This window comes from Salmo salar, chromosome 18 (assembly GCF_965601325.2).
Source record: "Salmo salar chromosome 18, fSalSal1, whole genome shotgun sequence".
In the NCBI taxonomy this organism is placed as follows: domain Eukaryota; kingdom Metazoa; phylum Chordata; class Actinopteri; order Salmoniformes; family Salmonidae; genus Salmo; species Salmo salar.
This window is the reverse complement of record NC_138308.1, coordinates 25,732,568-25,758,853: the sequence shown is the minus strand read 5'-3', so window position 1 is coordinate 25,758,853 and position 26,286 is coordinate 25,732,568.

The following is a 26,286-nucleotide window of genomic DNA, read 5'->3' as shown; positions in this document are numbered from 1 at the left end:
AACCTCTCCCTCAACTTCAGCAAAACAAAGAAGCTGATTGTGGACTTCAGGAGGAACCAGGCTCAGCAAGCCCCCATCCTCATCAACGAGGCCACCATGGAGACAATCAAAACGTCAAGTTCTTTGGTGTACACATCTCCGAGTAGCTGAACTGGTCAAACCACACAGACACCATAGCGAAGAAGGCACAACAGGGACTCTTCAACCTAATGAGGACAATCGAGAGTTTGCTGTCGGGCTGTATTACAGAGGGTGGTATGCTCAGTAGAACGGACCATTGGGCCCACATTGCATGCCCTCCATGACACCTACAACACCAGGTGTTGCAGGAAGGCCAAGAAAATCATCAGGGACCTCAGCCACCCAAGCCACAGCCTGTTCTCCCCGTTTCAATCACTCAGACGCAGGCAGTATAGGAGCATCATGGCAAAAACTGACAGACTGGCCAATAGCTTCTAGCCTCAGACCATCAGGTTGCTGAATAGCCACCACTAGTCAGCTACCTGCTCTCCCCCTGAAGTCAACAATCAACTCCTTTGTTTTGCTGATGTTGAGGGAGAGGTTGTTGTCATGACACCACAATGCCAGTTCACTTAACTCCTCTATATAGGCTGACTTGTCGTTGTTGGTTATCAGGCCTACAACTGTGGTGTCATCAGCAAACTTGATGATGGAGTTGGTGTCGTGCAAAGCCACACAGACAAGGGTAAACATGTTATGCGGCGCAGCACAGGGTAACCCAAGAGCAGATTCAGATGAGGGAACAGATGAATGAAACAAGGTATTTATTGTAACACAGGGAGATATGGAGTGCAGATCCGGGGAAGCTTGGATGAGTTGTAGGAAACCAGATGTGGAGGCTGAAGTTGGAGTGTGCTGGGTTGGGACAGGGTAAACAGGTCTGGAGGGGAATCCAAGGGAGTGGTGGTGTGATGTGTCCAGAACAGTGTAGCAGGGTGGTGAGATGTGGAAAAGGAGACAGGAGCCAGAGTCAGGGCGGAAAAACTGCAGTAAGAGGATAAACAGCGTCAAGCAGGGTAACAGGATCTCGAATAATAATAATGGCTAAAAGCATAAACTGACTGAGCAGAGATTACGATCTCGCCGAGTGGAAGTGGCAGAACTGAGTATTTGTAGAGGTCTTGATAGTGGAACGAGTTGCAGCTGGTAGGGATCTGCTCTGACTCCAACACACCTGTCTCCAACCACACAATCACACACAAACAGAAAGGGAGGGGAGAGAGAGAGAGTGTACTGGGGGAATGGCTGCAGGTCAAGCAGACACCGGATGACCACTAAGGGGTGTGGCAGGAGCAGATGTGACAAAACAGGGAGTGCAGCAGAGGACTGCGGAAACACCCCGGGGGGCCTTTGTGTTAAGATTCAGTGTGGAGGCGTTGTTGTTGCCAATCCTCACAGCCTGTGGCCTGCCCTGTCAGGAAGTCCAGGATCCAGTTGCAGATTGTGTTGGTGTTGTTGAGCTTGGAGGAAACAATAGTGTTGAATCCTGAACTCTAGTCAATGAACAGCTTTCTCACATACTGTAGGTGTTTATTTTGTCCAGATGTGTTACGGCCGTGTGAATAGCGACGGAAATGGCATCTTCCGTGGATCTGCTGGAGTGGTAGGTAAATTGGAATGGGTCTAGAGTGCTTGGCATGCTGGCCTTGATGTGGGCCATGACCAGCCTCTCGACACACTTCATAATGACAGAGGTGAGCGCAATGAGGTGATGGTGGTCTTCTTAAAGCAGGTGGGGACTACAGTCTAAGACAGGGACAGGTTGAAGATGTCCCTTTCCGGGGGTATCGTCGGATGGGGCCACAGTGTCTCCCGACCCCTCCTGTCTCAGCCTTCAGTTTTTATGCTGCAATAGTTTATGTGTCGGAGGCTAGGGTCAGTCTGTTATATCTGGAGTATTTCTCCTGTCTTATCCGGTGTCCTGTGTGAATTTAAGTATGCTCTCAAATTCTCTCTCTCTCTTTTTTCTCTCTCTTTCTCTTCTCTCTCTCTCTCTCTCTCTCTCTGAGGACCTGAGCCCTAGGACCATGCCTCAGGACTACCTGGCCTGATGACTACTTGCTGTCCCCAGTCCACCTGGTCGTGCTGCTGCTCCAGTTTCAACTGTTCTGCCTGCGGCTATGGAACCCTGACCTGTTCACCGGATGTGCTACCTTAACTCTCTAGAGACAGCAGGAGCGGTAGAGATACTCTGAATGATCGGTTATGAAAAGCCAACTGACATTTACTCCTGAGGTGCTGACCTGTTGCACCCTCTACAACCACTGTGATTATTATTATTTGACCCTGCTGGTCATCTATGAACATTTGAACATCTTGGCCTTGTTCTGTTATAATCTCCACACGGCACAGCCAGAAGAGGACTGGCCACCCCTCATAGCCTGGTTCCTCTCTAGGTTTCTTCTTAGGTTCCGGCCTTTCTAGGGAGTTTTTCCTAGCCACCGTGCTTCTACACCTGCATTGCTTGCTGTTTGGGGTTTTAGGCTGGGTTTCTGTACAGCACTTTGTGACATCAGCTCATGTAAGAAGGGCTTTATAAATACATTTGATTGATGTCTGAGAAGACGCCCGCCAGCTGGTCAGTACACACTCTGAGGACGTGGCCAGGGATTCCATCTTGGCTGGTGGCTTTGTGAGTATTCACTCTTTTAGAGTTTTCCTCACGTCAACCTCGGAGAGCGAAAGCACCTGGTAGTCCGCAGCAGCAAGAGTCTTCCTGGATGGCATGGTAATATTTGGGGTGGCAGGTAGCCTAGTGCTTAGATCGTTGGACTAATAACCACAAGGTTGCAAGATTGAATCCCCGAGCTGACAAGGTAAAAATCTGTTGTACTGCCCCTGAACAAGGCAGTTAACCCACTGTTCCTAGGCTGTCATTGTAAATAAGAATTTGTTCTTAATTGACCTGCCTAGTTAAATATAATATATATTTTAAATCTGCCTCTTAGCGGGCATATAATGTGTTAAGCTTGTCTGGGAGGGAGGCTAAGGTGGGTGCTGGATTTGCCTTGATAGTCTGTAGTCCTTGCCACATGCGACGTGAGTCTGAGTTGTCGAACATCAATTCAAGTTTGAGTCTGTATTGTCTTTTTGCATTCCTAATGGACATTGAATGCAGCAGTATGGGCTCTCAGCATTGTACAGATTTGTCCGTTCTTCTAGGGTTTTTGGTTTGTGTATTTCCGGATTGTTATTGTGGGTACAACATCAACACATTTCCTAATGAAACCTGTGACTGAAGATGTATGTTCCTCAATGTTGATGGATGAGTCCTGGGTGGATGAATCTTTGAACATATTCTAATCAGTGTTCTCAAAACAATCCTGTAGCATTGAGTCTGCCTCCTCTGTCCAGCGCCTCACTAATGTCTGTGTTGAGCTGCTGCTTGTAGGCGGGGAGTAGAAACAATGATCTGATTGGCCGGGGGATGGCTTTGTATGTGTCACGGATGTTTGTGTATACATGGTCAAGCACGTGGGATCCTCTTGTGGGGCAGGACATGTGTTGGGGATATTTTGGAAAAATGTGTTTTAAACGGGCTTGGTTAAAGTCACCCGTGACAAGACTGCTTTGGGGTGAGTGGATATTCAAAATATGGAGAAGCCATATACTCTAAAATTCTAGTTGAATATTCGAATCGAGTGAATTATCCGTAAGCCACGTGTCAGTAAAAACAAAGACACAGCATTCCCTGATGTCCCTCTGTGATTGAGTTCACAAAGTTTATTTTCCAGTGATTGGACATTAGCCATCAGGATACTAGGAAGAGGAGGCCGTGCAGCTCATCCTTTCAGCCTAGTTTGGTGTTGTCATGACGTTGGCCTCTTTTGGTACAGGGAGGACAGTTGACCCCTCCCTTTTGCACACAATCCACCCTGTGTGTAAAGGGTCGTAAAAACTCTAAAATTCCAGGAGAGTCTCTGGCCACATGGCCCATAGAGAGACACAGGAAATTCTTCCAACTCATAGAATTGGAAAGCCAAGCGACATTTTGTGTTCTGGAGAAGGTATGGAAGATTGGTGAAGAATCCAGCTACGAACTGATCCGCTTGGTACCATTTTGTGATACTCAGAAGAGACAATATAGCCATATTACCATAAAACTGTTTATATAATAGACTCAGTTTAAGACTTGCATCATATGGGTGTATGGAATGTATTAATAAGGATAAAGCTTTTGTAAGACATTGAGATGCTATGTACTGATGTAATGTGATAGAATTGTATTTCTGTAACCAAATCTAACTCAGTCATAGGCACGCCCCCAGGGACCCATACAGGACCAGGCGTCATTTGACAAGCTGTTCTATGGGCACTATAAAACACCCCTGGATTTACATTTCTTCATACCAGGCCTACACTCCGTTGGCTAATAGGTTTTACCTTCCAATTCCTCTACTGAAAGTGAACCATACCACGTGGTTAACTTTTAGACTATTGATACTGACAGAATAAGAACAAGTCTTTGATATTAATTATTAGTCTGCAGCTAAGTAAATTATATCATCGAACGCGAAGACCAACGAAACAACCATTCTATGACGACATTAATGAATGTCGCTCTGAAAGATCCATTCTAACCGAGAGAGAGAGAGAGAGAGAGAACGCGGACAAAACTCCCCAACAGAACTACTCTCCAACAAGAATCAGAACGACACACTGAGCGTAAATATATATTGATTGCAATTGTTCCCGAATGAGTGAGCCTTCAATTGTCAATTGTTAATATTAATGAACCCTGTGTAACTTCTCAGCCGACCTTTTATGATCCATTGTTCAACAGGCCGACCTGCCTGTTTAGCCAGTAGGGCACATTCCGATACCAATCCTTTGTGACAATAATTACTGTTTGTATGTTTTTCTGTTAATTACTTAGCCTGTTAGGGCTAGGGGGCAGCATTTGCACGTCTGGATAAAAAAAATGTACCCGATTTAATCTGGTTACTAATCCTACCCAGTAACTAGAATATGCATATACTTATTATATATGGATAGAAAACACTCTAAAGTTTCTAAAACTGTTTGAATGGTGTCTGTGAGTATAACAGAACTCATTTGGCAGGCAAAACCCTGAGACATTTTCTGACAGGAAGTGGATACCTGATGTGTTGTATTGACTTTAAACCTATCCCATTGAAAAACACAGGGGTTTAGGAATATTTTGGCACTTCCTATTGCTTCCACTAGATGTCACCAGCCTTTACAAAGTGTTTTGAGTCTTCTGGAGGGAGATCTGACCGAACAAGAGCCATGGAACGATGATGTCCCATTAGACACCTGGCGCGCGAGTTCATGTTGGGTACCCTCGTTCCAATACGTTATAAAAGAGTATGCATTCGTCCACCTTGAATATTATTCATGTTCTGGTTAAAAAAGGCCCTAATGATTTATGCTATACAACGTTTGACATGTTTGAACGAACGTAAATATATTTTTTCCCCTCGTTCATGACGAGAAGTCCGGCTGGCTTAGATCATGTGCGAACAAGACGGAGATTTTTGGACATAAATGATGAGCTTTTTTGAACAAAACTACATTCGTTATGGACCTGTGATACCTGGAAGTGACATCTGATGAAGAGAATCAAAGGTAATGGATTATTTACATAGTATTTTCGATTTTAGATCTCCCCAACATGACGTCTAGTCTGTATCGCAACGCGTATTTTTCTGGGCGCAGTGCTCAGATTATTGCAAAGTGTGATTTCCCAGTAAGGTTATTTTTAAATCTGGCAAGTTGATTGCGTTCAAGAGATGTAAATCTATAATTCTTTAAATGACAATATAATATTTTACCAATGTTTTCTAATTTTAGTTATTTAATTTGTGACGCTGACTTGACTGCCGGTTATTGGAGGGAAACGATTTCCTCAACATCAATGCCATAGTAAAACGCTGTTTTTGGATATAAATATGAACTTGATAGAACTAAAAATGCATGCATTGTCTAACATAATGTCCTAGGAGTGTCATCTGATGGAGATTGTAAAAGGTTAGTGCATCATTTTAGCTGGTTTTATGGTTTTGGTGACCCTGTCTTTGACTTGACAAAACATTACACACAACTCTTGTAAATGTACTGTCCTAACATACTCTAAATTTATGCTTTCGCCGTAAAACCTTTTTGAAATCGTAAAACGTGGTTAGATTAAGGAGATGTTTATCTTTCAAATGGTGTAAAATAGTTGTATTTTTGAAAAATTTGAATTTTGACATTTATTTGGATTCAAATTTGCCGCTCTTGAAATGCACCTGCTGTTGATGGAGTGCACCACGGGTGGCACGCTAGCGTCCCACCTAGCCCATAGAGGTTAATGTAGTAAATAAATGATTTTAAGACAATTGATGTATGGATGATTTTAGTAAAGACTGGGTTCGTGCAGATACAACAATTTACGACGTTTGGAATGAGACTGGACCAGAGGTAAATACACCATTTAAACTAGAAGATAATCGACCTATACTATAATAGAATATAATATTATAGTACAGGAAAGTTATATTAGGAAAATTATAGCTTTGTAATATGAATATTCTCCTTGGTGCCCCGATCTCCTAGTTAATTACAATGAAACAATAATCAGTTTAATCGCGTGATAATAATTACAGGGAGCTAATTGATAAACATATCTTCCGTTTAATGGTACCCCCAAAGACACGACATTTGGAGCCCCCGTGCGAGGAATCTAAGATAGAATTGGACTTTGCTGTGAAATTCTATATATCAATTGTGCAAACAGAATTGTACAAACAGCCTGCTATGTAAACAAAGTGATTGTGCATTTTCCATTGAGAGAAGCTATTTAGAGTAGCTCCGGTCTTATGTCGATAGCAGTGAGGATTAAATTCCAGATTTAGTCCGTTAGGCCAAACGGTACTATTTCTGTCGGTCAATATTAACTTCTAGAGTAAGGTTAGAAATTAGAAGTTAACTGTCCGGTAAACCGAGCAGATAATTTGCCTACCGCACTAAAACAGTGTGGACAGACCGTATGCGTATCGATGTTTAAGTACCGTGTCGCTCCGGTCAGCATAAACGCTAGCAGAATATGCTGAATGGGGTTAAGGTGAGACGTCACTAGAAAACCCACCCTTTCCTATTTTGGTGCTTGGAAGGATACTCCTGAACCAAGTAGCAATAGTTTAGCATTACGGGTAAGCTAACAGAGAGGGAACATTTTACCCTCCACCGTAACACGTTTAAAATTTCTCCGCTAGCGCGACGGAAGTCCGACCTTTGTACTTCCGTTTAATTTCAGCATTCTGCACCCTGGTGGTGAAGAATTGCCAGTACATCTCTAGGGGAAATTCAAACGTGGAGCACGGTAACATATCCAGACAATCACAATTGACTGGATATGGCGTCTCATTCAATTTAACTAACAAGTGAAATTGCCAGATTTACCTTTTCAAGTGGATCTTTCAAATAATATCCAAAATTGATTGGGCGTCTACAATGAGACATGACTAACCTCTATGGGGCAGGCGGGACGAATTCGTCCCACCTACGTAACAGCCAGTTGAATCCTGTGGCGCGATTTTCAAATACCTTAAAAATCCTATTACTTCAATTTCTCAAACATATGACTATTTTACAGCTATTTAAAGACAAGACTCTCGTTAATCTAACCACACTGTCCGATTTCAAAAAGGCTTTACAACGAAAGCAAAACATTAGATTATGTCAGCAGAGTACCAAGCCAGAAATAATCAGACACCCATTCTTCAAGCTAGCATATAATGTCACAAAAACCCAGAAGACAGCTAAATGCAGCACTAACCTTTGATGATCTTCATCAGATGACACACCTAGGACATTATGTTATACAATACATGCATGTTTTGTTCAATCAAGTTCATATTTATATCAAAAAACAGCTTTTTACATTAGCATGTGACGTTCAGAACTAGCATACCCCCCGCAAACTTCCGGCGAATTTACTAACAATTTACTAAATTACTCACGATAAACGTTCACAAAAAGCATAACAATTTTTTTAAGAATTATAGATACATTACTCTCTATGCACTCGATATGTCCGATTTTAAAATAGCTTTTCGGTGAAAGCACATTTTACAATATTCTAAGTACATAGCCCGGCATCACAGGGCTAGCTATTTAGACACCCAGCAGGTTTAGCACTCACCAATATCAGATTTACTATAAGAAAAATGGTCTTACCTTTCCTGTTCTTCGTCAGAATGCACTCCCAGGACTTCTACTTCAATAACAAATGTAGGTTTGGTCCATAATAATCCATAGTTATGTTCCAACAGCGACGTTTTGTTCGTGCGTTCTAGACACTATCCCAATCGTAAATAACGGTCGCGCGCATGGCGCATTTCGTGACAAAAGATTTCTAAATATTTCATTACCGTACTTCAAAGCATGTCAACCGCTGTTTAAAATCAATTTTTATGCCATTTTTCTCGTAAAAAAAGCGATAATATTCCGACCGGGAATCTGCAATTAGATAAACAGCCGAAGGAAAATATATCACTGGGTCGAATCGGGCACGCGCCTAATTCCATTGTCCTCTGATGGGCCACTTGGCAAAGGCGATTATGTGTTTCAGCCTGAGGCTGCCTCGTCATCGTTCAGGTTTTTCCCTGGCTCTGAGAGCCTATTGGAGCCCTAGGAAATGTCACGTTACAGCTAAGATCCTGACTCTTCAATAAACAGAAGCAAGAACAAATGAGTTCTGTTATACTCACAGACACCATTCAAACAGTTTTAGAAACTTTAGGGTGTTTTCTATCCATATGTAATAAGTATATGCATATTCTAGTTACTGGGTAGGAGTGGTAACCAGATGAAATCGGGTACGTTTTTTATCCGGCGGTGTAAATACTGTCCCCTAGCCCTAACAGGTTAACTTTTTCCAAACTTAACTTAGATGAAGCAATGCTCTCAGGTTAATTGAAAGTTAATTCCCAGATAGCCTATACAGGTTTGATATATCATAAATAGATTAATCAGTAAAATCTGCTTTAGCAAGGCACAGTCAGTAAAACCCCTTTACTGACGTTCAGCCCCAGGGAGGAGCGTACCCTAGTCGTGAAGGGTCCCAACATTTGAACTACGGTTTACACTTAGAATATCCAATCAATGGAGATTGTATGGATTATCGTCTCATTCAATTTATTTAGTTAAATTGTCGAACATACCTTTCTAGGTTCTTCCAATTAAATGAGACAACTTAAACTTTGCATATTAACCTTGATGAAGCAACCTCTCAGGTAATTCAAAGTTAATTCCCAGATAGCCTATACAGGTTTGATATATCATAAATAGATTAATCAGTAAAATCTGCTTTAGCAAAGCACATTCACCAAACCCATTACTGACGGGGGTGAATCCCATGTGGCTTCAGCCCCAGGGAGGAGCGTACCCTAGTGGTGAAGGGTCCCAACATTTGAACTACGGTTTACACTTATGATATCCAATCAATGGAGATTGTATGGATTATCGTCTCATTCAATTTATTTAGTTAAATTGTCGAACATACCTTTCTAGGTTCTTCCAATTAAATGAGACAACTTAAACTTTGCATATTAACCTTGATGAAGCAACCTCTCAGGTAATTCAAAGTTAATTCCCAGATAGCCTATACAGGTTTGATATATCATAAATAGATTAATCAGTAAAACCCATTAAGGGAAAGTATAGTGGTGAATGTACCCTAAACATTTAAACTACATTACTGTTATGATAACCCCGCAATCTGAATTGCTTGGGTATCATTGCCTCATTCAATTTATTTAGTTAAATTGTCGAACATACCTTTCTAGGTTCTTCCAACTAAATGAGACAACTTAAACTTTGCATGTTAACCTTGATGAAGCAACCTCTCAGGTAATTCAAAGTTAATTCCCAGATAGCCTATACAGGTTTGATATATCATAAATAGATTAATCAGTAAAATCTGCTTTAGCAAGGCACAGTCAGTAAAACCCCTTTACTGACGCTCAGCCCCAGGGAGGAGCGTACCCTAGTGGTGAAGGGTCCCAACATTTGAACTACGGTTTACACTTATGATATCCAATCAATGGAGATTGTATGGATTATCATCTCATTCAATTTATTTAGTTAAATTGTCGAACATACCTTTCTAGGTTCTTCCAATTAAATGAGACAACTTAAACTTTGCATATTAACCTGGATGAAGCAACCTCTCAGGTAATTCAAGTTTAATACCCAGATAGCCTACCCAGGTAGGACTAATCATTGGCATTGATTAATTCAATTTGCTTTTGCAAATTCATTCACGTCCAACTTCCACAGTACTGTACAGTACTGATGGTTCATTAACGTCTATAAATAGATTAAAATCGTCTTTGCAGCTCCCCACATTCCAAAATTTTGGAAAATTAGGAAAAACATTTTTTTTTCCTTTCAAATGTTCTAATAATGTGCTGGCTATCAGAGGGGGGGTCCCCACTCGCCCGCTAATTAGTGATTCTCCACCCGTAAATGGATTGATCTCTGACCTCAGCAGCGATAACAACCCTAATTATGCCATTAGTGGAAAAGCAGACAACAATGTTTTCCAAAATCAACCATCGGGCGCAGGCCTCGTAAAGGTTCTCTCCAGTCTAGCTCTGATGTCTTGCCATCCGAGATTGCCATCTGTCCAATACCGCAGTGCACAGCTGAAGCACGAGCAGGTAACGGTAGACATAAAGGGACAGGTGGAGAGAACCGGGAAACCAATGACAAATGCAGAAAAGGGAAAAATTCTGCTAGCTATGGAACTGCGTTCGAAAACTGAACAATTAAATGTAATTGCAAAAACGTATGACGATGAACAAGCACAAGCTCTTCAACAAAATCGTTTTCTACAGGAACAACTCGATCTAGCCAAAACTAAATACGATGATGTCCATGCCAAACTAGATAAATCTGAAGAGTTATCTACAAACAGGAGCGCTCAACTTGACAACATGCATGCTGTTTTGTTGAATGTTACTCAAAATAACACGGTGCTCCTCAAAGCGCTGCAGACCAAAGACGATCAGTTAATGAACACAATGACAAAGTTGGATGATAAATCAGCAGAACTTATTGAAGTCGCTGACCAAATGAATGATGAGAGAACTCAGGTGATGAGGTTGGAAATACTGATTTCTAAGCAAGCAGAGGAAATCTCATCACTGAATCTCTCGCTCGGTACTCAAGACCTCTATCTGCAAACCATGACAGATAAGTTTGAGACCGAAAGGAGCAGGTGTGACACTCATGTGTCCAAAATCAGTACTCTAAGCGCTCAAGTGGACTCTGCAATGCAGCAGAATTCCACCCTTAGGTACCATCTGGAGGAAATCCAGAATGGTCACGCTCTACAGCGCGACTACCCATCCAAGCAACCGGAGCCCTGTACTCACAGGAGTGAAGACAATAGGTTTCAGACCTTGCCTCCCTCATGTGTCCCTCAGTCTTCTCCTCTTGGCCCTTCGGCACTGAGTAATATGGCGCCTCTTGGCCAACAACAACAAGGCTTGGCTTCTTCTCTTGGCCTTTCGGCCCCAATCTCTCCACAGGATGAAGCCAACCCTCTCCGCCCTCTTGGTGCGGAATACCTTGACAAACTCGTCAAGAATTTCCCCACCTTTGACCCCGTTCCAGGTCAGCCTAACGATACTGAGACGTTCCTAGCTGACATAGAGGACGCGTTGGGTGGCTACCCGAACGCTACGGGTTCTGACAGGGTTTACCTGTTGAAGCGAACGTCGAATAGACACGTGACGAGGTTCATTTGTCTACAACAGCAACACGTGCTAAATGACTATGCTAAACTTGCCACAGCTTTGAAATTAGAATTCAGTGGTTCTGCGACTCGCAAACACGATAGCTCACTGGCTAACACCGTCAAACAAGCTCGGAACGAACACCCACAAGCTTTCTATCATAGGCTTCGTTCAGCTTACTTTGGCCTAATCACAGAAACAGGAATGGAAGAGCTGTTACCATTCAAACAAATGTTTCTGTCGAACATGTATCCCACCTTCATTACCTACTTGGGCCCTGCAGCCCACGTTGGCTTGCCTATCTTACAACTCAGAGAGCTTGCAAGCACAGCTTTTGAGGCATCAAAAGTTCACAACGCTAAGAGCCCTGACCACTCAGTTTTGAAGTTTAACCAGGAGCACTCACTCCAGTTAGAGGGTGCATTATCAGGTATTGGAGCGTCGAGAAATGACGCACAACAACAGTTTCTACCACGAAACCCTGATTCCAATAACCTCCGCGGTCGAAATAACTGTAAAATACGTAGCCATCAACATGACTACCGCTACAATCGACCCGTTCGCTACGTTCCTGCACCCAACCCACCAAAAGTGTCAGAGCACAAGGGTAACAAAGGGTTGAAGGATGATCAAAACGTAGACCAATGTTCTCCAGAAGTCCCACTACGGGAAGAACTTAAGCGAGAACAATTTGAGAAAAGGGTAAAAGATAAGTCACAAGGACTAGACGGGGAATTACTGGACACCAGGTCCGCAGGAATTAACACCCATAGCATGGACGTTAAAGTTCAAATTTCTCCCGCTCTCATTCAAGACCCTATCCAGGGCCCGCTTGATCAAGAAACAAGCCCCCGGGCTCTGTCCATAGACTCTGATACAAAAGTTGCGAAGAAAAAGGTAAAACGCTTTGTTAAAGCCAAGCCCACTCAAAATCGGAAAAGTCAATCTGCTTCCATCTTGAACAGACATGGCACATCACGTCGTTGCGAACGACCACTCCACTTTGTGGGGAATATGTCCACTAACCACGAATCTAAACGGCCATACCTGGAAACAGTCCTGGAGGACTGCTTAGCTTGTCATGCGACAATATCACTCATCTCTCAAACATTGTTTGATGATCTCAAAAGGGCTTTGAAACCAACTAAACGTTGGTTAATATTAACAATTGACAATTGAAGGCTCACTCATTCGGGAACAATTGCAATCAATATATATTTATGCTCAGTGTGTCGTTCTGATTCTTGTTGGAGAGTAGTTCTGTTGGGGAGTTTTGTCCGCGTTCTCTCTCTCTCTCTCTCTCTCGGTTAGAATGGATCTTTCAGAGCGACATTCATTAATGTCGTCATAGAATGGTTGTTTTTCGTTGGTCTTCGCGTTCGATGATATAATTTACTTAGCTGCAAACTAATAATTAATATCAAAGACTTGTTCTTATTCTGTCAGTATCAATAGTCTAAAAGTTAACCTGTTAGGGCTAGGGGGCAGTATTTGTAAATAAATAATCCATTACCTTTGATTCTCTTCATCAGATGTCACTTCCAGGTATCACAGGTCCATAACGAATGTAGTTTTGTTCAAAAAAGCTCATCATTTATGTCCAAAAATCTCCGTCTCGTTAGCACATGATGTAAGCCAGCCGGACTTCTCGTCATGAACGAGGGGAAAAAATATATTTCCGTTCGTTCAAACATGTCAAACGTTGTATAGCATAAATCATTAGGGCCTTTTTTAACCAGAACATGAATAATATTCAAGGTGGACGAATGCATACTCTTTTATAACGTATTGGAACGAGGGTACCCAAGATGAACTCGCGCGCAAGGTGTCTAATGGCCCATCATCGTTCCATGGCTCTTGTTCGGTCAGATCTCCCTCCAGAAGACTCAAAACACTTTGTAAAGGCTGGTGACATCTAGTGGAAGCAATAGGAAGTGCCAAAATATTCCTAAACCCCTGTGTTTTTCAATGGGATAGGTTTAAAGTCAATACAACACATCAGGTATCCACTTCCTGTCAGAAAATGTCTCAGGGTTTTGCCTGCCAAATGAGTTCTGTTATACTCACAGACACCATTCAAACAGTTTTGGAAACTTTAGAGTGTTTTCTATCCATATATAATAAGTATATGCATATTCTAGTTACTGGGTAGGATTAGTAACCAGATTAAATCGGGTAAATTTTTTTTATCCAGACGTGCAAATGCTGCCCCCTAGACCCAACAGGTTAATGAACCCTGTGTAACTTCTCAGCCGACCTTTTATGATCCATTGTTCAACAGGCCGACCTGCCTGTTTAGCCAGTAGGGCACATTCCGATACCAATCCTTTGTGACGATAATTACTGTTTGTATGTTTTTCTGTTAATTACTTAGTGTAGTAAATAAATGATTTTAAGACAATTGATGTATGGATGATTTTAGTAAAGACTGGGTTCGTGCAGATACAACAATTTACGACGTTTGGAATGAGACTGGACCAGAGGTAAATACACCATTTAAACTAGAAGATAATCGACCTATACTATAATAGAATATAATATTATAGTACAGGAAAGTTATATTAGGAAAATTATAGCTTTGTAATCTGAATATTCTCCTTGGTGCCCCGATCTCCTAGTTAATTACAATGAAACGATTAATCAGTTTAATCGCGTGATAATAATTACAGGGAGCTAATTGATAAACATATCTTCCGTTTAATGGTACCCCCAAAGACACGACAGTGTTCTCCTTTCCTTTGTCTTCTTCGTCGCTGGCGTTGCCTCCGGTCATCTCGGCCAGGAGCAACAGGTAGGCCCGCTGAGCGGGGAACAAAGTAGCGGATGTAGGATTCCAGATCTGGGAGGCTGAGAGAGAAGTGTGTAGCATCCGATTCATGATCCAGAAGTGTTTATCGGCAGTAGGAAATTATTGCACGAACATTCTGAGCAAAATTTTTTCTAATGAACGCAAAAATAGTCGAGCAGGAACCGACAAGAAGCGCACTCTCCTCATCGCCGCCATCTTATGTTTTTGCACAGTATGACATAAGCTTAAAGATAATTTGTGAAGACTTTATGTACAGTGCCTTGCAAAAGTATTCATCCCCTTTGGCGTTTTTCCTATTTTTTACATTACAACCTGTAATTTAAATAGATTTTTATTTGGATTGCATGTAATGGACATACACAAAATAGTCAAAATTGCTGAAGTGAAATGAAAAAAATTACAAAAAAGAAATAAAAAATGGAAAGTGGTGTGTGCGTATGTATTCACCCCCTTTTGCTATGAAGCCCCTAAATAAGATCTGGTGCAATCAGTTCCCTTCAGAAGTCACATAATTAGTTAAATAAAGTCCAACTGTGTGCAATCTAAGTGTCACATGATCTGTCACATATTCTCAGTATAAATACACCTGTTCTGATAGGCCCCAGAGTCTGCAACACCACTAAGCAAGAGGCACCACCAAGCAAGCGGCACCATGAATACCAAGGAGCTCTACAAACAGGTCAGGGACAAAGTTGTGGAGATGTTCAGAGGGTTGGGTTATAAAAAAATATCACAAACTTTGAACATCCCACGGAGCAGCATAAAAATTTTTAAGAATATGGCACCACAACAAACTTGCCAGAGAGGGCCGCCCAGCAAAACTCACAGACCAGGCAAGGAGGACATTAATCAGAGAGGCAACAAAGACACCAAAGATAACCCTGAAGGAGCTACAAAGCTCCACAGCGGAGATTGGAGTATCTGTCCATAGGATCACTTTAAGCCGTAAACTCCACAGAGCTGGGATTTACTGAAGAGTGTCCAGAAAAAAGACATTACTTAAAGAAAAAAAAATAGCAAACACATTTGGTATTCGCCAAAATACATGTGAGACTCCCCAAATATATGGAAGAAGGTACTCTGGTCAGATGAGACAAAAATGTTGCTTTTTGGCCATCAAGGAAAACGCTATGTCTGGCGCAAACCCAACACCCCTCATCACCCCGAGAACACCATCCCCACAGTGAAGCATGGTGGCGGCAGCATCATTCTGTGGGATGTTTTTCATCGGCAGGGACTGGGAAACTGGTCAGAATTGAAGGAATGATGGATAGAGCTAAATACTGGGAAATTCTTGAGGGAAACCTGTTTCAGTCTTTCAGAGATTTGCGACTGGGGCGGAGGTTCACCTTCCAGCAGGACAATGACCCTAAGCATACTGCTAAAGCAACACTCAAGTGGTTAAGGGGAAACATTTAAATGTCTTGGAATGGCCTAGTCAAAGCCCAGACCTCAATCCAATTGAGAATCTGTGGTATGACTTAAAGATTGCTGTACACCAGCAGAACCCATCCAACTTGAAGGAGCTGGAGCAGTTTTGCCTTGAAGAATGGGCAGAAAATCCCAGTGGCTAGATGTGCCAAGCGTATAGAAACATACCCCAAGAGACTTGCAGCTGTAATTGCTGCAAAAGTTGGCTCTCCAAAGTATTGACTAGTTATGCACACTCAAGTTTTCTTTTTTTTGGTCTTATTTCTAGTTTGTTTCACAATAAAACATATTTTGCATCTTCAAAGTGGTAGGCATGTTGTGTAAATCAATCGATACAAAACCCCAAAAAACCTATTTTAATTCCAGGTTGTAAGGCAGCAAACATGGAAAAATGCCAAGGGGGTGAATACTTTCGCAAGCCACTGTATGTTATATGAGCCTTTATAAGTTGTAGTTCGTGGGACCCCTTTATACAGCAGCGGTACTTCAATTTGAAAAAATAGATGCTTATCTGGTTGCACATTTATTCATTTATTTCCTATGTTTTTATTTTTAGACAATGAGGTAGTATTTTTGTATTCACTATAGGCAAAAAATAAGAACTTTAATATCAGTTGAATGGCATGTCATTTTTAAAAGCATTAATATCATATTAAGTACTGTACGTACAGTATATGGTCAGTGAAAACTACGTTTATACTTGTGCAAAGTTTGCACAGGTATGCTATTTCCAGAGGGGAATGACAGCCTAAAACAAAGATGAACCTGTCTATTTTTAGCTTTATTTGAAGGTCTTTTCCTCCCTTCATCTGTGCTTCACCTTTGTCTTCTTCTTTTAATTTGAATTCCTTCGGGATAATAAGTGCAGCAAACTTCAGTGGTATGAACATTTTATAAATCAGGCCCTATGTGCACCATAGCTGTCATGGATCCCTCCGGAACTGTGTCATTACGCACACCTGGTCCCCATTTCCCTGATTGTAATTGTATAAATGTGCCCTTTGGTTCACCATTGGGCTGTCGATTACTGTTCCGATGTCCGTTGGTCGTGTGAGTACTTATGTGTTGCCTCAGTCTGTGCTGCCTGTTTTGTGCATTGTGTATTACGGGTCTTGTCCCGTGTCGTTCTACGAGGTTTACCCTCTCTCTTTTGTTTGGGTACATCCCAGTGTTTTGTAGACGTGTTTGTTTTGGATGTATTAAAAACCCAGACCCTATTCCTGTGCCTGTCTCCTGATCCTTTATACCAACGTGACAGAATAATCAACCATTAAGGGAGACAGCAGGAATGGCCTGTCCGACGACGCTGCGACTGGTCCGTCTGGCGCCGCCGCAACTTCAGCAGTATTAGACGTGTATTAAAAACCCAAATGTATTCCTGCGCCTGTCTCCAAATCCTTTATGACAGCATGACAATAGCAAGCCTATCAGAATGAGGGTGAATCACTGTTACCTTTCTGTGTTTTCTGCGATGCCTGACAATGTGAATCTGCTATGCTAAAGTAATCACAAGGCAATTTTGTGCCTTTGTCTCGATGACTTTGTCCATAAAATAAAGTAATGAGAGACATGGGATCTGTGCACAGTACAGTATTTGCAGCACTACGATGTCCTCAGTCAATACGGTTTTGCAGTAACTTCACAAGGTCAGCAACAAGGTCAAGGGAAGCAAACCAACTATGTATCTTATTCAATCTCAGTCTATTGATTTGTGTCTATCCTGTTGTAATGGGGACGATTTTAGTCACAAGACCAGGAGAATTCCAGCTGAAATGGAAGCTATGAAACAGTCACAAAACAGTAAAAAAAAACATAAATACTTTCCATTGAATACCCCATATTGTACTGTAACTCTAAAGCTGTTCTCCTCTACTTAACAAATCCTCACCTGGACACAATTCAACTAGATGTAAATTGTATATTAACAAAGTATTTAAATGTATTTCAGTTTACTCCATACAATTATAAGCAATGTGAAAGCAAATGTTAGGCTATGAGTTATAGTTGACTAAAGTTGTGTTTCTCTGTAGCTCAATTGGTAGAGCATGATGCTTGCACTGCTAGGGTTGTAGATTTGATTCATGGGCCACCCATACAGAAAATGTATGCACGCATGACTGTAAGTCGCTTTGGATAAAAGTTTGCTAAATGGCATTCGAAAAGTATACAGACCCCTCGACTTTTTCAACATTTTGTTATGTTACAGCCTTATTCTAAAAATAGATTAAACATCTTGTCCTTATCAATCTACACACAATACCCCATAATGACAAAGTGAAAACAGGTTGTTTGATAAAAAATAAAAATACATTATTTACATAAGTATTCAGACCCTTTGCTCTCAATTTCCATTGATCATCCTTGAGATGTTTCTACAACTTGATTGGAGTCCACCTGTGGTACATTCAATTGATTGGACATGATCTGGAAAGGCACACACCTGCCTATATAAGGTCCCACAGTTGACAGTGCATGCCAGAGCAAAAACCAAGCCATGAGGTCGAAAGGAATTGTCCGTAGAACTCCGAGACAGGATTGCATCGAGGCACAGCGACATATTCTCTGTTCCATCCTAACAGAAAACAAGAGGGTTTTTGTTTTTCATGGAATAGAAACACCATCATATTAATCAAATTAATTAAGCAAGTACCAGTCAAAAGTTTGGACACACCTAATTCCAGGGTTTTTCTTCATTTTTACTATTTTCTACATTGTAGAATAATAGTGTAGACATCAAAACTATTAAATAACACATAAGGAATCATGTAGTAAGCAAAAAGTGTTAAACAAATCAAAATATATTTTAGATTTTAGATTCTTCCCAGTAGCCACCCTTTACCTTGATGACAGCTTTGCACACACTTGGCAAACCCTTGAATGAGTAGGTGTGTCCAAACCTTTGACTGTATATACAGTGCATTTTTGCAAATGTATAAAAAAACAACTGAAATATCACATTTACATAAGTATTCAGATCCTTATCTCAGTACTTTATAATATATACACTACCGTTCAAACATTTGGGTTCACTTAGAAATGTCTTTGAAAGAAAAAAACATTTTGTCCATTAAAATAACATCAAATTGATTAGAAATACAGTGTAGACATTGTTAATGTTATGAATGACTATTGTTGCTGGAAATGGCAGATTTCTAATGGAATATCTACATAGGTGTACAGAGGCCCATTATCAGCAACCATCACTCCTGTGTCCCAATGGCACGTTGTGTTAACTACGTGCCAAAAGTCTAATTGATCATTAGCACAGCTGAAACTGTTGTGCTGATTAAAGAAGCAATAAAACTGTCCTTCTTTAGACTAGTTGAGTATCTGGAGCATCAGCATTTGTGGGTTTGATTACAGGCTCAAAACGGCCAGGAACAATTACTTTCTTCTGAAACTCGTCAGTCTATTCTTGTTCTCAGAAATGAAGGCTATTCCATGTGAGAAATTGCCAAGAAACTGAATATCTCGTACAATGCTGTGTACTACTTCCTTCACAGAACAACGCAAACTGGCTCTAACCAGAATAGAAAGAGGAGTGGCAGGCCCCGGTGCACAACTGAGTAAGAGGACAAGTACATTAGAGTGTCTAGTTTGAGAAGCAGACGCCTAACAAGTCCTCAACTGGCAGCTTCAGTAAATAGTACCCGCAAAACACCAGTCTCAATGTCAACAGTGAACAGGCGACTCCGGGATGCTCAATCCAAGAGTACAACTAAACTCAGCAAAAAAAGAAACGTCCCTTTTTCAGGACCCTGTCTTTCAAAGATAATTCATCAAAATCCAAATAACTTCACAGACTATCATTGTAAAGAATTTAAACACTGTTTCTCATGCTTGTTCAATAAACCATAAACAATTAATAAACAATCACCTGTGGAACGGTTGTTAAGACACTAACAGCTTTCAGACGGTAGGCAATTAAGGTCACAGTTATGAAAACTTAGGACACTAAAGAGGCCTTTCTACTGACTCTGAAAAACACCAAAAGAAAGATGTCCAGGGTCACTGCAAATCTCATCTGATAGTCCTCGCAGTGGCCGACCACGTGTAACAACACCTACACAGGATCGGTACATCTGAACATCACACCTGCGGGACAGGTACAGGATGGCAACAACAACTGCCTGAGTTACACCAGGAATGCACAATCCCTCCATCAGTGCTCAGACTGTCCGCAATAGGCTGAGAGAGACTGGACTGAGGGCTTGTAGGCCTGTTGTAAGGCAGGTCCTCACCAGACATCACTGGCAACAACGTTGCCTATGGGCACAAACCCACCGTCGCTGGACCAGACAGGACTGGCAAAAAGTGCTCTTCACTGATGAGTCACGGTTTTGTCTCACCAGGGGTGATGGTCGGATTCGCGTTTATCGTCAAAGGAATGAGCGTTACACCGAGGCCTGTACTCTGGAGCGGGATAGATTTGGAGGTGGAGGGTCCGTCATGGTCTGGGGTGGTGTCACAGCATCGTCAGACTGAGCTTGTTGTCATTGCAGGAAATATCAACGCTGTGCATTACAGGGAAGACATCCTCCTCCCTCATGTCTTCACTGACGAGTCACGGTTTTGTCTCACCAGGGGTGATGGTCGGATTCACGTTTATCATTGAAGGAATGAGCGTTACACTGCGTTACACCAAGGCCTGTACTCTGGAGAGGGATCAATTTGGAGGTGGAAGGTTCATCATGGTCTGGGGTGGTGTGTCACAGCATCATCGCATCATCAGCTTGTTGTCATTTCAGGCAATCTCAACGCTGTGCATTACAGCGAAGACATCCTCCTCCCTCATGTGGTACCCTTCCTGCAGGCTCATCCTGGCATGACCCTCCAGCATGACAATGTCACCAGCCATACTGCTCGTTCTGTGCGTGATTTCCTGCAAGACAGGAATGTCAGTGTTCTGCCATGGCCAGCGAAGAGCCCAGATCTCAATCCCACTGAGCATGTCTGGGACCTGTTGGATCGGAGGGTGACGGCTAGGGCCATTCCCCCCAGAAATGTCCACGATCTTGCAGGTGCCTTGGTGGAAGAGTGGGGTAACATGTCACAGCAAGAATTGGCAAATCTGGTGCAGTCCATGAGGAGGAGATGCACTGCAGTACTTAATGCAGCTGGTGAGCACACCAGATGCTGACTGTTACTTTTGATTTTGACCCCACCTTTGTTCAGAGGCACATTATTCAATTTCTGTTAGTCACATGTCTGTGGAACTTGTTCAGTTTATGTCTCAGTTCAAATTTTTTTGCACATGTTAATAAGTTTGCTGAAAATAAACGCATTTTACAGTGAGAGGACGTTTATTTTTTTGCTGAGTTTATATACTGTATATATATATATAGTGGTGCACCGCGGGACTTAGAGGTACCCAGTGTCACGGCGTCATTGCTCCAGACCACCACAAGGGGGAGGTAGAGCACTCATTATGCATTTGGGTCCCAGGATTTTTATATGACCAATCACATCGAGTGGTTCTAGTGACGAATTTGACGCAAGCCACCTGTCCCTGGTGACTTTCTTCAGCAAAGATGGCTGACAAAACATTACGGTGGAATATGTTAGTTAATGTAGAGACAAACGATTGTGCATATTTTTTTGTCATAACGTTAATTTATGAAAATCGCTATTTAGCAAGTTAGCTGTCTATTTAACATTAGCCAACTAGCTAGCTGGTGTTATGACATAAGTATGAATTTGTAATTTGTGTTGTTTAATGGTTTAGGGACTCCTGAGACAACCAGCAAACCAGGCTGTCGTATTGTGAAACAGTTGATGTAAAGAATCTAGCTAACTAAAGCATTTACTGCAAATTGAATGTACAATTGTGTTAGCTTGCCTTGCTTATGTTTACCATGCAATACAGCTGAAGTAACATAGCTAACTAACTATTTATTTTCTTATTGTGTAGTGGAGGATAAAAAAAACGTATGCCTATGGATGTGAGGCTAGCTACAGTATGTAGCCGATCTGTGTATGGATCCTAAAACTTTTGGTATGAATAGAATCTATCTATGAACCTCTTCTATCATAGTTGTTGCATCGACTTCAAGTCTGAATGGCATTAATGAAGCCTATGGATTGAGTAGAATATAATAACCTTATTGTGCCAAGGATGCAAGTCCTATACATGTACTGTAGTTATTACCATGCATGAGATTACCACATTGTAGCCTGTACATTGAATATATTCACTGATCATGTACTCTTCCTTGGCAAATAAAGGTGCGGTTCAGGTATGAATCTGTGAAACATTATTTTTCAGTCATATCCAATACCAGGTGTATCAAACTCCATTCTTTGAATGATGCTGTGTCTGCAAGTATGTATTACAATTATACACCTCAACAGTGTTTTCCACTCCTGCTCCTGGGACATCAATGATTACACATTGCAAAACTATGCAAAATTCATATATACAGAAGTACACCTATGTATAGCTAACTCCATTCATCTGCATTACTCTGAGGACACAGGATAGGTGTAGTATTCCAATGAGATACTTAATTTCAACCAGTGGGGAATGTGACATGTTTTATTGAAAGTTCATTATCCAGGTGTTATAAATACATAATACATGCATTATACATATTATAATTGTAATATTATATTATAAATTCAAGTTCAATCTGCACTTCAATGCACATATGGTGTGCATTTTAAAAAAAGAAAAAGATAGAGGAGGTGGGGTGAGAGGTGTAGAAGACAGAAAAGGAAAGAGGTAAAACAGAGGAGCAGGGAAGACAGCATATGATTAATGAATTACAATGCTACCCTAATATTCTCTCAGTTCATCACAATTACATAGTGTCTCTAGTGGTGTCTCCTAACCAGCCTTGGGCTCCCAGTTGGCCCGAAGGTTATCTTAAGAGCGGGTGAGGTGGCGATGACGGGACTGGCTTCCTCTCTCACATCAAAACATACCTGCAGACGAGACACGGATAGATAGAGAGAGAGCATGATTAAGCTTTGTTTTTTTTATTCTAACATGGTCAGTCATCATAATCATCAGGAGGTGAAATGCAAAACTGACCTTGGATCATTAACTCTGGGACGACTACATCTCTATCTGTATTTCAATGTAAAGCATATCTTTAATAATACTTCCTGTATAATATAAGTATAATATCTCTTATAACAAATCATGATAACATTGGATGGATAGATATATGTGCATGTATAGCATGTGACAATAGCAGGATCACAGCAAGGATAGCGTCACACATGAATACATAAATACCACTTGAAGCTTGATGATGACTTGACCATTTGAATCAGCTGTGTAGTGTTACGGCAAAAACAAACATGTGCACCCCTTTGAGTCCCCAGGACCAGGACTGAGAACCACTGCTCTTCATTGGGACCTCTTAATCTGCAGACAGGCTTTCACAGCTCTCTGTATCTGAGGACAGAAAACCATTCAAGAAATAGACTATACAAAAGTACCTGCTCTATACAGAATAGACTACTCTCTCACTTTCACAGCTGGGCCTGCTATCCTTTCACCCTCCTCCAAAAAATACACATTTTTGCTATTATCAAGAGTGGCACTGGAGCTAAAACAATATCCTACATAGTGTGGGGGGACTGCACCTAAAAAGGCTGCAGATGCATAACTAATTGAAGAACATGCATGTATATGTCCTGACCAAAAGATGAGGAGTCAGTGGTAGGGTTCACTTGACGTTGCAGCACAGCAAGATTCTCAGTAGACAAGGGGCATGGGATGTCAGGAACAATTACCCCATTGTCAGTGTTTCCAGATTCCAGATTATCCTACTGATAAAGCAGTTCCTCCACCTGCTGAATCTGGAATGCTCAAAATAAACAAATCTGTATTAGTGATGATCAATTTGGCAGCAACAAGGGCTTGTGATAGTCCAATGAAAATGGTTGAGTGTTTATGTGGGGTAAATGTTAAAATTAGCAGCTGACATCTTAATTAATGCATGTGAGACAGGTTCCATGTACAACAAGACAGGCAGAGAGGAAGAGAGAAATAGAACACAGAACAGTTTAATTACCTCTGGTTATGGACACTTTTGCCAGCAATAAAGCTTCCACGGCCTTTTCCTCGGACAGTGAACATACATCTGGCAATATCTACATTTTCAACCCCTTGATCAGCTCACACTCTGAAAGTAAAGAAAATAGCTTATTTTTTGTAGATATGAAAACAATAACTGAGATATGACTGTTCAATCTAAAGGAGCAGATGCCGTTTTCAGGATACGTCAATACAGCACAGAAAGCTTAACACCAGACTGGTATTTTGGCTGTTCATTGGGTGATGGGAAATATGCAATATGCATACAAAATAATATACTTACCTTCCTTGGAAATCTATCTATTCCGCCAAAGATGACAATGTTGTATCTTGAAAAAAAAGCATTGGAATTAAAAGTTAAATGTTTAACCTATTAACCTGCTTCATTATTTTTGTGTCCAATTTATACATCATGGAAAATTTGTCTATGTATAAGTGAGAATAAAAAAGTTAAAATAACTTCTTAGATTTGATGGAGACATTATACTTCTTAGTACCTTATCAATTTATGATTTGTATCAATGTGGATGAGAGGCAGGGGAGCAGGAACAGAATATTTTTGCCGAGCAATGCAACAAAGCTAGATCATTCTGGCAATGAGACCTGCACCATCTACATGCTGCAAAGACTCCCTAACTCTTCGCCATTGTACACGATGGCCCATTGCTTGGAGACTTTGACCATTCTAAAGCCCGCATGGGGCATCCTTGCTTTAATGGCCCTGACTTTCTGGTCTGACTCTTCATCTGACATATCAGAATAGCATTCCCTGACAGACATTTTGTGTTCTTAATATCCTTCTGTAAAAAAAAACTAACCGTTACACTGTCATGAAATATGATTATATATCGACTATGAAACAAATAGGACATGGCCTGCTTATGAGTTGCCATGAAAGAAAGTTAGATGAATTCAACTGAAAATGTCGAGAACAGGCGTTCGTAGCTAAATGTTTTTGGTTAGCCTGAGAATAATAACTGCATGATTTATCATTCTACGGTATGTATGTATCTATGTAATATAGTACAATGTTATGAACTGACACTGAATTGTAGGAGCTAACTGCTAGCCATGTAGAAGTTGGATGGAAGAACGCCCAGTGCTGCTTACCTGAGATTACATAATCACACAGTCCTTCGTAGGTGTCCGCTATGACTTCCTTTGTGTTGGAAAGAAAGGCTGAACAGTATTGGTTGTATCCAAACTGACACTCCAAAAATGGTTTCGTTTTCAAATACATTTTTTGTTCTTTAAATATTTTTGGGGAATAAAATGCATAAAGTTTTGCGCTCTATTACAAAATATTTGATAGCAAAAACATATTTTTGCCTTAAAGCCTCGTTTTTGCTTTCAGAACAATTATTTTTGATTGAAAATGATAAAGTTTGGCTCTCGACAAAAATACATCAATTTGTTTCAAGTTGGGGAGGGAGGCTAATAGCTGAACAATAGACTATTCAACCTTCACTAAAGAATAGTCTAATAGCCGAGCTAGGTGTAAAAAAAAAGTCCTATCACAGACCAGATTTGCCCTAACGACCAAGGGAGAGTTAGAGCACTGATTATGCTTTTGGGTCCCAATGCACTACTCTGTCTCTAACTGACAATGAATGGGCAATATAAACCAAATAATAAACTGATAATTCTGCATGACTTCAAATGAAACAAGCAGTGACCAGGTTTAGAACCCTCAACCTTCTTCCCCGAAGTCCAGCGTGCTATCGACTGTGCACCAAAAGCATGCTCAAGCTGCAGAGTCGATAGAGCGCGTCCTTGCGGTAGCTTGCTACTCAATGTAATAAAGTAATGACATTTCAAAAAAGTTACCTTGCACGTTATGTTGGCTGACAATTTGTTAGCTATTCTGTCCTCACGAACCACATAGCATATCATTACAGCAGTATGTACCGGTATATTAGCTATCTATCTAACTTTAGTAGTTATACATCAAACTTGACAGTATATTAAGTATAGGTTATCTGTCTACCCAACGTTTATTGCATTGATTATTCCCATCATTCTTAGCTTAGCTAAATGGTATAGTCATTGTGCATTCTCAATGGACATTCAGGTGCTTTTGTAAATTCTCTCTGGCTATCTACTCCGATTTCAGAGCGCAGAATAATGAATTTACGAGCACTCAACACCCGTTGAATATGGCTGGTGTCATTAAACATCGGCAAAAAAGTGTAATTAAATTGTTTCCAACAGCACAGTTACAGTCACCAACC